This window comes from Haliotis rubra, unplaced genomic scaffold (genome assembly GCF_003918875.1).
Source record: "Haliotis rubra isolate DU_JTF1 unplaced genomic scaffold, ASM391887v1 Scf33, whole genome shotgun sequence".
Lineage (NCBI taxonomy): Eukaryota > Metazoa > Mollusca > Gastropoda > Lepetellida > Haliotidae > Haliotis > Haliotis rubra.
In genome coordinates, this window is record NW_025767002.1 from 1,980,982 (window position 1) to 1,994,780 (window position 13,799).

Here is a 13,799-nt window from a genome sequence, read left to right on the forward strand (position 1 = left end):
ATCAATCATATGTGGCAGACCGTTTGGACAGCTTTGGGGTCGTGAAACTGTAATGCAGTCATCATGCGGGTTAAGCAATTGGGAATTGGGTGGGCCTAATTGCCACTGGATGAGATCACTCAGTGTTACTTCCAACACAATTGTATGATTGCTTGGAAGCAGGCATTTGTCTTTCGTACAGGTTGCCAAGTAATGTTTATCACTGTGCACAAAATACATCAAAACGATGTCCAGTTTGGTAGCGTTCACACACGTTCTGAATTCCACATGGAGAAGGAGAGGAGCTAATTCATTCCACATCGAACACTTTCTCATGTACACAGTACTCAACACATCAGTCATTCTGATAATAAATCATAATTAAGTCATTAGGAACTCACTCCAACATTTTTGCCATATCCATGTTCCTATGGAAATGCAGCTATTTATCAGTTAATGGAAGTCCCAGTAGTGTATTGCGCACTGTTTTGTTGCACACTAGGTCCAGATCAATGTACACATTTGTCGGAATAAAACTGCCATATAGATAAACTGTCCTCGGGTGAATATTGTCTGTCTTTTTTGAGCCACCAGGAGCATATATTTTACGCCATGATAGTTACATTTAGAGGTATTACTATGACGGGAACTCGGCTTCCCATATTAAAACCATGTTGAGCATCGAACCCAAATTTTAGGAGTGACGAGCCAACAATGTACATTTAGTCATTAGAAATCTCCATTGCATCCATAATACCAAGGACATACGACAGTTCACTTAGTTTTCCAGTGTTACAGTTTGTTTAACAGTGTGAATCGAATTCCGTAACAGGTACACCTTTACTGAAACGTGCTGTTTTTTTCATTCCAGTGCAAAGTGCATGTATGCACCGGTATTCATCGCATTCGATTATATGATGTGGGGTTGTCGTGAGCACTCTAGCGTATTCCATACAAACTCATTTGCAGGAAAACAACAGAAGTTTTTAACATTTTATTCCTGAGTAGAAATGTACCTTGAACAGGGATTCATCAACTACAAAATGTGTAGTTCGCCCTCCTTTAGATGAGTTTTTCTATCCTGTTTCATCCACATCTTGAATTAATATTTTGTGAAATTGGCAGCTATATCTTTGGGTCAGTGTTCCATGCTAAACATATTCCGTGTTAATGAAACATATGTTCCCTGTGGAAGTCGTTGTGGAAACAGCATGTATGTATGTGCATGTATTTGTCATGAGAAACGCAATTAGAAATATTCGATAAAGATCTTAATGATAATGATTACATTTGATCTATTTTTCAAATTAGAATTATGTACGGTACAACGGTTTTGAACCAGTGCTATTACATCAAAATACCAAAGAACTCCGTAACACATGGTGGGTGATGTTTACAATAATTTTATATAAATCTATACCATCTACATCTGAATATATATTTAAAACTGTTTCTACTGACATAATAAAATGGGGATGGATACCCACATGACATCTTTATGTTCAAGGAACGGCACAAACGCCATCTGCCTCCAGCTTCACAACACTGTATGTCAGCAGTACCAGACTGTGCGTCTACGGTGCTTTCAGGTGCTTATCTGTTACTTTATTTACTACTAATTGTATTACCTGTACAATTGGTTGTGATGTTTTATTCATATCTGTTTTCTGCCCTCGGAATATATGGAGCAGGAGGATGGGAACATTTTGTGAACGTCTGGATTTAGAAGGCGCTAAAATAAACTCGTTTATATGTTCATGGAATGGTGGTATAGCTCTTGACACGTTTCCAGGAGATACCAGAGAGTTTGGTTTTTTAACATATCAATGGCAGATTGCCTACAATTTAATAGTGATCCTATATGAGAGTTCTGTTGATAACTTGCTTTAAGTATACCGTCAGACTACCACTTTTATAGTAAACATAATGGCGCTTTAATCTGTCATATGCACCAGCTACTGTTCCTGTAAGGTAAATACCTTCCAAACTGGTAAAACTTGTTCGACAAGTACAAACTGAGCACCCAACACAGTTGAAGAACTTGCCTTTCTTGTAGCGCACAATTCTTCGAAATCAGCAACGCTTACAGTGTCTGAATTTTGCAGTAGACAGTAACAACGATTGACATAACATATAGGCATATTAGGGACGTGCATAGGCATATTAGGGACGTGCATGCCCATCAGAATAATGGCTACGCATTAAACCTTAGGTACATGATCGTTTGTTTACGTTTTATGGCACTGAATGTAGTGTCTGTGTGTATCTGGAAAGTGACAGAAACAGACACTGGCGAAGTTTTGGGTCATCGTTAACACACGGGTAGTGATTACTGATCTCATTACAGAAGTGGAATACGCTCCGAGGTTTCAGCTGGCTGTGAATGGATTATCTCAGAATCATGGTGGCTTGAGAGGCCTATGAAAATACGCATGGTGATTTGCGATCTTTGCATCTGACGTTTATCTGAGGGTGTTGAGATTGTAGAGAACGAAGATCCCAGTTATGGCTCCATCACTGTCGCCAACACATAGGCCAGCTAGCACGTTGTAGATATTTTATTCTTCTGGAAGCCAAGGCTACACCATTGCGTCTTCTAGGAAAAGAACTAATTGAAAACTATTGTGTCTGCAGTAAGATTTTGAGGCATCGCCTGAGGTAGATGTATTGCTGCTGTCGATTTCTTGGCAATACTTTGTCTGTAGTGTTCCTGAAAGCAATCATTCATTCGAGTTTCGTGACCTTCCTACAGACGCAATACCTCAGATTCCAGGACACGACTTCACTTCACAACATGCTATCTCTATAATCAGTCCTCTGCCCACTATGACTGTTGAACGCCGCATCATGGAATTTGGAGCTATTCGTAGTGAACCAGAAAATTCTGATGAAAGGAACGGGCGGCCGAACGGTAGGTTCGATAAAAGGAACTGGTTGTAGACTACATTCTTTTCATGCTGGTCGTAACTAGGACCAGCATCACTTTGAGTCCTCCGTCTACATTCACAGGCTGTGGTTTGATAGAAATCATGTTTATAATGGCAGATATACCATTGAGTGTGTATATTGAGTTTGTGGACATCATACACTTTACAGTGAGATACAAGATATTGACGGTTACTAAAGTGATAAAGATTTATTATACAACAGTAACTACAATAGATAAATGTCCAACCGTATTGTTTTATTTGTCGAATAATCTGTCACTTAGCATATGTCCATGGCTTCATCGTCTCATGGCCGATATGCTAAATGAATTCACAAGTGGCGAAATAGCTACAGAGATACACAACATGTGTTTAGACAAAGGACTGAGCTCTGCTATATTATTTACCCTCCGCTGATGACCATATCAAATAGTGAAATTTACATGTAAATGTCTTCAAAAATATCCACGCACTAGTGCATGCTCAAAGGCGAAGTTTTTTGATTTGCATTAAGCTTATTATCAATATTGTTATGTTTAATATTGCTTTGTTCCTATAGATAACCCTGAAGAACGTTATCTTTATATTAATAACCCATTCAAAATTCTTTCAGCCAGGACGTTCTAAATTCAAAGCGAAAACCGATTTGTATCTGGATATACTCTTTTATGTGCATTTTATTGGTATATAATGATTCCATGTATGCATTTCAACTGAAATATGATGACACTGACATCTCTTCGCGTTGGTAGAGGATATTATCACTCGCTCTTGCGCCAATCGTGATACTGTCTGCTTCCGCATGTCACTCATTGAGAGATCCATCATATTTCAATCCACGCATCGCATAACCACTCTACACAAATATCCTGCGACATGGAAATAAACCGTCTCCTATCTGGCGTCAACTACATCAAGGGTTGCCATTAAAATGATGAATTCTGACAGATAGTTTGACCTTAAGTATACAGTGAAATGCTACGAATAATACTATTTGTAATCAGAGCAAATCTTCAATGACAGGCCAACATGTCTGAGGGACGCAGCTGTGCAGATGAAGTCATATACAACAGAACTTTACGACGCCCCTCATATTGAAACAGACTTATGAAATATTCATGGAATATGACTTTTCGTAACTAAAATATTTATTTTCCACAAAAGACATATTATAGTCATATTAATATGAAACAAAAATACATCCCTGGTGAAATCAGCATTGAATATGTTCCCTGGGCACTGTGTTGGTCACATGAGGCGATTTAAAGGATTGCGTGGTTAGGCTCTGCTACAAGCATACATATGCATTGGTTTCCCCCGAGGAAGAAGATCGTTTTCATATTTTAAATCACTGGAGTTTCTGGTTCACAGCCATGTTATTTCGTTTGAGTGTTGCTGATTTCGACATGAAACATCCACAGGCAAACGTAATATTCTCTTGATGCATTCAAAGACATATTCAATCCAATTCAGTATTAAAGGTTCATTGATTCCAATTACATTTCGACTAGACCTCGAAACCTATAAAATTTAATATTTGTACCAAACAATCTAGATTTAACTACCCCGTGGCGTCTGATGCCGCTTGTATGTATATTTCCCTCTTCTTCTTCTCAATTTCCCAGTCAATACATTTTGAGATATATATGACTGAACTCGTGGCTGCCATTCACCCTCACATGAATGAACAGGGTCCTGAGCGCTTGCCTCTTAAACAGTCGGGACAAAACATGGCACATTATTGATTATACATTGTGTTCGACCTTTTGCACGCTTAAAACCAAACGTTATACTTAAAGGCAATTCAATTTGTTTGATGTGTTTGATAATAGTTAATATTATTTCTTTCATAGATCGCATGGCTGCTTCAGATAATCTCTTTAGTATCGAACTTATCAAAGAAGCTACATGTGGTTCCATGCAAACAATGTTATTGAACAAAATGTTGCAAGATTGAAGGTTCATTTTGAACTTTGGAAATTAGATTTGTGTGAGGTGTTGTTTAATCGTAACGATATAGCCTTATTTGTTACATGAATAGAGGAATAAAAACATGTAATTTAAACCTAAATTTGATCAGATGTATTTAAGTGAAATTGTTATCAATATATATATAGGTTTATATATTGGAAACGACTGTCGACAGACTTCCATAAGTGAGACTTTTAGTCGTGACGATTTCCAGACCGGGGACATAAAACATGCATACCTTTTTTCCATTCGGGAATATTGCAGTCTTAGCACATTGTATCGAAACTTGACAAAACAGACCGGGTACTGATAGTATGATCAACATCCAACACCAAAGGAGTAAAAAGCCACGAAATAAACCGCATCACCAAACCAGGCAACATTAGAGATACAATTTAGCAACTCTTATAACACGTAATTTAATGTGATGTATTAAATGGTTCTGTATGGACAGTCTTGATAACAAATGTGTGAAATGACTGTTTATGAATGTCATTTTACGCCGTGGGAATCAAGCCATTATTTTGGTCTTTAAGTCTTCACGTCGACACTAAACCAGGTCCCACGTACAATTACTGGGATCTTTGGAACCAATTGTGACCATTAATCCGAAATTCTCCTGTTACCTTGTTGATGTGGCACATAGCAGATGATGTAACTTATTTATCGCTTTTTTGTTGGCCATAAGCTGGCCATTACAATATAGCTGTGTTATGCTCGACATTTAAGTAAGGAACCAAACTTTCACACTTTAAGGGAATCACAGGTGCCTTCAGGTCTTTCCTTAATGTTATCGCTCCTTCTTCTAAAGATATCTCAGGTTGCCAAATGGGGCCCTTAGGCTGACAACATTCCAGGATACTGTTATTATCTACCAACATGGTAATTGAATAATGAAAATGTTAGAGCTGTCATAGAGAGCGGGTAAGATAATTTGAACTAACGTCGCTTTGAGCAATACTGCAGTATTTAAGTATATCCCAATGTCAGGTTTGTAGGGGGAGGATGCAGTTCGAAAACATATAACCTTTTGGTGAAATCCACGACCACAACATGCTCTCCTGGAAACATAATCAGACCGAACCGGTATCTGTATCCAGAATCACAATTTCCTTCATGCCAAAGGGACACAACTCACCCGATTGGAGCACCTCAGAAGGTTAGGGCCACCCGCGCTCCATGTCAGCGTATTGAGAAGCCCAGTGTGATAATACCATGCGTAGGTAATTGTCTTGACAAGCGAGACAAGCTACTGAAGAAGGCGTAGAGTAGCCTAATGGTTACAGCATTTCCTTGTCACGCCGAAACGACCCGGGTTCGATTCCCCTGATAGAAACAATGTATGACGCCAATCTCTGGTGTCCTCTGTTGGATTTTGCTAGACTATTGTCAAAGGATCCGTAAAACAGTACTCATTCACCTAAGAAGGTTAAGAAACCAATTTAGTGGTCTGTCGATCGGACGATTGCTTTTAGAAACAATACAGACGACCTATTGCCAACAAAATCGAAAACACCAATACGTCTGCCTCAAGCGATGCCATAAGCCTTACTGCAGACGCAATAGTTTTCAATTAGTTCTTTTCCAAGTGGACGCAATGATGTAGCGTTTACTTTAGCGGACTAAAATCTTTACCACGTTCTAGCTGGCGTATGTCAGGTGACAGAGATGGAGTCATAACTGAGATCTTCGGAAAACTACCTTCTCTATGATCTCAACACCCTCAAGCGACAAATGCAAGGATCATTCTGAGATAACGGCCGCTAATGTACCATCATTCATAAAGCCAGCCAGGAAACCTATATCTCGGAGGTAATTCTAATTCTGGAAAAGGATCAGTGATCACTGACCATCTGTAAACGTCGACCCAACACTTCGCCAGTTTTCTGTTTCTGCCACTTTCTACACACAGACACTGTATTCAGTACGGTAAACATATATACATAAACAATCACAATAGGTATAAATGTTGACGAATTAATTTGATGGCCCGAGCTCGAGGGACGTCACCAATACACTGCCTTGTCATATCCTATCATGCTGAGTTAATGAGCAAATCAGAAAACTTTAGCCAGCAACATTTCTACTGTTGTGAGCACGTACTCGAGGCAGCAAAACTCATGGTTTTAGTGAAACATCAATTAAATAGTGTTTGATGGCTGACGATGGGTTAATCATTCAGCTTCTGACGAAATGGACATTTCACAGCCTCTTTTAAGCAAAGGTGTTATCATCAGTTAGATGAAAATATCTTTTTCAACCAGAATCAATACCATATTGCTATATATGAAAGCAAGTTTATTCAGAGTGAGAAGAAAACTTGCCATCTCTTTCTGTTCCTTGCAAGAGATTCTTCAAAAGTCAAGATATTTATTTTATGTAAACCGTGTAATCCTGTAATCTGACAGATGTGGCATTTTTCACTTTTGGAAGTTATTTGGCGACATTTGGAAATGAAGGGCTTAGACTTATTAGTTTGTAGTCATGGGTGCATCTTCCGAAAATAGCCTCAGCAGCATTAACCTATTTCAAGTCATGATGTCCGTCCAGCACCACACTAAACTGCATATCATCCGTTAGAACCTCTCCACATTGGCACTTATTGCATTCCGACTGCTAGACAATGTTACTCCATTCATTTAGTGACCGGCCGTAGTGCACAGACTTGTCATTTCTGGCAGAGGAAACAGAGTGAAGAGAGAACATATCCACAAAATAGACATGACTTTCTCATTTCAAACAAATGTACATGACATCAGCAATATGGCTGTCGGTTTTGCTTAAACCACTCGTTGAGACTCTACATATGATTTATCTTCGCACAAATAGCATACCAAGGTGTACAGTTACTTATAAACCACATTTATTTGTTGAATTTTTGTCAGTATCCTGAACTACCTGTTATGTTCTCGTACGTACTCTGGTTTGCTCTTTGAAATATTGCATAAATATTTAGCGTACTGGAAGCAATAATTTTATGTTTTTAAATGAAAGACATTAAGCGGGAGGAGCTGCTCAGACGGACATCATCTACAAGTTACCCTTACAACATGAGGTCATGGTAGTACTCCAGTATGATGCAGTTGACTCAATGGTGTGCCAGAGTATCAGGCAGTAGTCTGACAAGGGCCACAGATACTACGGCTGCAGCATTATCACGCTCAGTAATCACTCGGACGCTCAAGATCACCTCAAGTGCTGGATTGCATTGTTTGGCAACCATTAGGTTTTCTTGCCTCTGGCAGCGCTCATCAGCCACTCTCTGGCATTACATAGTCCTGGACCAGCGAAGAGACCTACAGAAACAGAATTCGGGCTCTTTGGTGTGTAAGGATAGCTGACTGCTGAAGATCAGAATGGTCAGAGGTTGGAACCATCAATCATATGTGGCAGACCGTTTGGACAGCTTTGGGGTCGTGAAGCTGTAATGCAGTCATCATGCGGGTTAAGCAATTGGGAATTGGGTGGGCCTAATTGCCACTGGATGAGATCGCTCAGTGTTACTTCCAACACAATTGTATGATTGCTTGGAAGCAGGCATTTGTCTTTCGTACAAGTTGCCAAGTAATGTTTATCACTGTGCACAAAATACATCAACGCGATGTCCAGTTTGGTAGCGTTCACACACGTTCTGAATTCCACATGGAGAAGGAGAGGAGCTAATTCATAACACATCGAACGCCTTCTCATGTACACAGTACTCAACACATCAGTCATTCTGATAATACATCATAATTAAGTCATTAGGAACTCACTCCAACATTTTTGTCATATCGATATTCCTATGGAAATGCAGCTATTTATCAGTTAATGGAAATCCCATTAGTCCAGTGGATGATTTGTTGCACACTGTTGTGTCCAGATCTGTTTACATACTTGTCGAAAAAGAACTGCCTTATACATAAATGACCCTCGGGTCAACATTGTCTGTCCTGTGTGTGCCATCAGGAGTGTCCATTGTCCGTAATGATAGCTACTGTTAGAGGTATGACAACAACGGGAACTCGGCTTACTGTACTGAAACCATATTGAGCATCGAACCCGTGTGACGAGCAAACGATGTAAATGTAGCCAGTAGGAATCTCCATTGCATCAATAATACCAAGGCCAAACGACAAATTGCATTAATGCAGTTCACTTAGTTTTCCACTGTTACAGAATGATTTAATAGTTCCGTTACAGTAACACTTTTATTAAGACGTGCTGTTGTTTAATTCCAATGCAAAGTGCATGTATGCACCGGTATTCACCGCATTGATTATATGATGAGGGTTGTCGTAAGCGCTCTAGAGTATTCCATACAAACTCATTTGCAGAAAGCAACAGAATAATTCCTGAGTGGAAATTCACCTTGAACGGGGAATCATGAACTGCAAAATGTGTAGTTCGCTCTCCTTTAGGTGAGTTTTTCTTTCCTGATTCATTCACAACATGAATTAGTATTTTATGAAATTTGTGACTACATTAAAGGTCAGTGTTCCATACTAAACATATACCGTGTTTATATTTCCCAGGTGCTGTGGGAACAGCATTCAGCCACTGTGTATGTTTTTGCCTGACAAACGTAATTAGAAATATTGCATAAAGATCATTAAGATGTTGTATGCATTTGATCTATTTTTCGAATTAGAATTGTGTACGGTACAGAGGTTTTGAACCAGCGTTATTAAATCAAAATACGAATGAACTTCGTAACACATGGGTGGGTGATTTTTACAATAATTGTATATAACATCTGCACCACATCTGAATATATATTGCGAAACAGGTTTTGCTGACATAATGAAATGGTGAGGAAACCCACGTGACATCCATATGTTCAGGTAACGGCACAAGCGCCATCTACCTCCAGCTTCACAACACTGTATACCAACAGTACCAGACTGTGCGTCTACGAGCTTGGAGATGCTCATCTGTTAAGTTATGTACCCTTAACTATAAGACCCGTAGGATCCTTAATGATGTTTTATTCATATTCAAGTTCTGCCCTCAGGAATATACGGAGCTGGAGGATGGGAACATGGTATATTTTTAAGCCTCTAGTGTTAGAAGGCGCTAACAAAAACTCGTTTATATGTTCATGGAATGGTGGTATAGTTCTTGACACTTTTCCAGGAGATACCAGGGGCGTTGGGTTTTGAACATATCAATGGCAGATTGCCTACAATTTAATAGGGAGTCTATATGAGAGTTGTGCAGACTCTGTGGCTTTAAGTATATTGTTGTCATGACAGGCTCGCTTATCATGCTACTCTGTAATCAAACTGTCAGACTAGCACTTTTATAGTAAACATTAAGTCTCTTGTATCTCTCATGTGCACCAACTACTGTCCCTGTAAGTTTAATACATTCCGAGCTAGTACAACATGTTCAAAAAGTACAAAATGACAGATGTGTATTCACTTAATGTAAAACCACATTGAGTTTTACACGTTCCTGTTTTCCAATTCTTCCACTTAGAATGTGTATTTGACTAAACGGTGTAGGTATTGTAAATGTTATGGTGTAAATGTATACTGATGTGAAAGACAAAGTAGGTTTAAAAGGGAATACTAGCAAGGGATTAAGTAAGACAATTTGTGTGACGCTATGTTATTCTCGGTGTTGTTCCCATTTATATCTAATGGATAAAACATTTCTGGAACAACACATCAGGTGTACGGAGTAATATTCTGTCAGTATAGTCAAGGGACTAAGGAGGTTCAAACTGAAGCAGTTTCTTTGTTGATTGGGGGCGGTGGGATAGCCTAGTGGTTAAAGCGTTCGCAACCCGGGTTGCATTCCCCAAATGGGTATATTTGTGATGCCCATTTCTGATGTCCCCCGCCGTGATATTGCTGGAATATTGCTACAAGCGGCGTAAATCGAAAGTCATTTACTCACTTTGTTGATTGCATGGGTCGCTGGTCTTTATATCAGTCACTGCTGTTATTCCGGTCCTGCTTCAAGGCCTCCGTCACATAGCTGATTATTGCTCAGTGCGCAATTACGCTACATGAATCTCTTTGGTTAATAAATATATACTACATGGTTACTGAATAATCCAAACAACGAACTCAACTTGAAGCAGTCGATCTCTGTAACCTGTGAGCATAAGCGAAGCCTTTTTTGAAACGGCTACATATTATGCCAATTTAAAGGCGTAATAATTAGTGATTTCGAGAAATCGGAAGAAAAGATTAATTGTTTAATGGTGTTATCAGAATGTTCCGTAACCAATTTGAAGTATAACTCTGTAATCTATTAAATCCTTCTTTTTAACGAGAAAAAGTGTCACAAAGTCCAAATTAAAAGACATTACTTATGTAATGAGGCAAGGACGAAGGAGTAAGAAGGCACGATACAGTCCGCATCATCAAACCAGGCCAAATTATCAATCAAAATCAATCAAAACTTTATTTCCGTACAAAGGCCATCGGGCCCATATACATACAGTTTCATACATTATAGTGCAATTTTCATATATGAATACACGCCTATCTTCATACATGTATACAGGTAATCTGATACAATACAGGTTAATATGGATAAAGTAGATAAAGATATGATAATACAAAAGTATAATATGGTATTTAATATTATCATTCTTGTAATAGCTTACATCTTCGTTCATAAGAATGCATTATATATAGGCTGAGCATTTTCAAACTATGTACGTTATTTGTCATAAGTAGTTTGTTAAAGTTATACATATTCGTTTTGAAATCACTTGGTAAATATTTACGACGTAAGTCATCATATCTAGGACAAATGAAATGTAAAATGGTATTCGTCTTCTACACCTCCGTAACAGATAGGACATGTTCTCAAATATGCGTTAATTTTACACCATCGTCCGTCATTAAATTTTAACCTTAGTAATCCTGCTCTAATTCTAACTAAATATTTACGTAATTTATAATCTGCAATTTCAAAAGGTATTTTTCAGGGTTTAATACGCTTTTGAATTCTCTATACAAAACATAAGGTGTGCAATTGTCAAGATCGGATCTCCAGTTTTGTTTAAAAACATCCACTAAACGCGTTTTAAAGATTCCGTTAAAACTTACACGATTTCCAACAGTTTGTGATAACCAAACAAATCCACATCCATAAGAAAAGAGCAAATAGCGAATTTTTGAAGCCCATGTCTCATAGCCAAGGTTATCGAGATTAAGTAACATTTCATAAGCTTTCTTTGGTATGCGATCTTTGTGCATTGTTATTATTTCAATCCAGTATTTAAGACAACGAATAGCTGCATTTACAAAAATAGGGAAACGGCCACATGCATCATACACAATAGCGTTAGGTGTCTGAGGTCCAACGTTTAGGTATAATTTGCAAGCCGAAAGATGTATTTTCTCAATACATTCATATTTTTTATATCCCCACATTTCTCAAGCATATAAATAGGATAGATTGTATTTGACTATCAAATATTTTGAAAAAGATTATTATCCGATGATAACGAACCGATTTTTCTAAGGTTGCCATTTAATTCCATTCATTCTTTTTTACCACGCAAGGAGAGATCGGATAACGATTTGCCTAGGCTAACATTACACGTGAATAGAAAACCGAGATACGTATAGCTATTGACTATCTTTAAGTTATTACCTTGAAAGTACCATGCATCTGTTCTTTTAAGTCTACCTCCTCTCCTGAATATAACAATATTAGATTTATCAAGGTTAACGTGTAAACCCCACTTATCTGAATACAATGCTAAAATATGTAATTGATTTTGAAGACCACATTTAGTATCTGAAGCTAAAATAACATCATCAGCGAAAAGTAGCATAAAAACTTCTATCATATCGGGAAATAACTGGATGCCATGTATTCCATTTTGTGAAATTTCAATAGAAAGCTCATTTATGAACAGAGAAAAGAGTATTGAACTCAGCATACAACCTTGTTTTAGACCTAAAGGAGAGTTAACGTAGTCTGTTAAATGTGAATTACATCGCACACATGATTTAACGGAAGAGTAAATACCTTTCAGCGCTAGCATCTTTTTCCCACCCAAGCCGTAGCTTGATTACAAGCTCCATAATTTAAATTTGTCTATTGAATCAAAAGCCTTTTTAAAATCTATGAAAGCAATAAACAATTTTTTTTCTCTTTTTACATAAGCATTTTTCAATAAGTGCATTCAACGTGAAAATGTGATCTATGGTAGAATAACCTCCTCTAAAACCCGCTTGAGTTTCTGATATCTTTTCATGATAATTGCCCATTGTGTTAAACGAGTGTTTAATATGCTGGTATATAATTTGCTTAAAATACTTAACAATGAAATGCCCCTATAGTGATCTGGGTTGTGGATATCATCCTTCTTATGTAATGGAATAATTATTGCTTTACTCCAAGCATCTGGAGAGCTGCCGCTCTGAAATAGTGTATTAAATAATACGAGAAGAAATGGCATAACGACATTTTCCGATGATTCAATTCATTTATGCTAGTATATTATCGACCCAGGCGATTTACCAATTTTTAACCGTTTAATAGCATCGAAAATGTCTTCTTCTTTAATTGGAGAATCCAAAATCGGTTTCTCAAAATCGCTTGATTCAGGACATATATGTGCAGCACATGTAACAAAAGTATCTTGATCTTGATCAGTAAGATCAGTTTTATCATATAGTAATTTGAAGTGATTAAACCATGATTCATCCGAAATATCGGGTGGTGGTTTCCTGGGATTAGATATATTTCTCAGTTCCTTCCAAAACGATATAGGATTGTGGCTAGAGTTATATAACTTTCTGGCTGTTAGCTGTTGGTTTATTCTTTTCCACTTCCTACATTTATTTTTTAAGTATTTCTGAGTATGCAATATGTCTTTCTATTTAGGTTGTTTCTATCATTTCAAAAGCGCTTAAGCCCCTTTCTTGCCTCTAATTTAGCCATGTGGCAATCACTACCATAGAAGTT

The 13,799-nt window shown here is 37.9% G+C and overlaps 1 long non-coding RNA gene across 1 annotated transcript; it reads left to right on the forward strand.

Moving 5' to 3' along the window:
• The first annotated feature begins 353 nt into the window (after positions 1–353).
• On the forward strand, positions 354–12,892 carry LOC124284123. Its single transcript, XR_006900471.1, has 3 exons — positions 354–364; positions 8,443–8,446; positions 12,792–12,892. It is a non-coding gene; the product is annotated as an uncharacterized LOC124284123 (long non-coding RNA).
• The last annotated feature ends 907 nt before the right edge of the window (positions 12,893–13,799 follow it).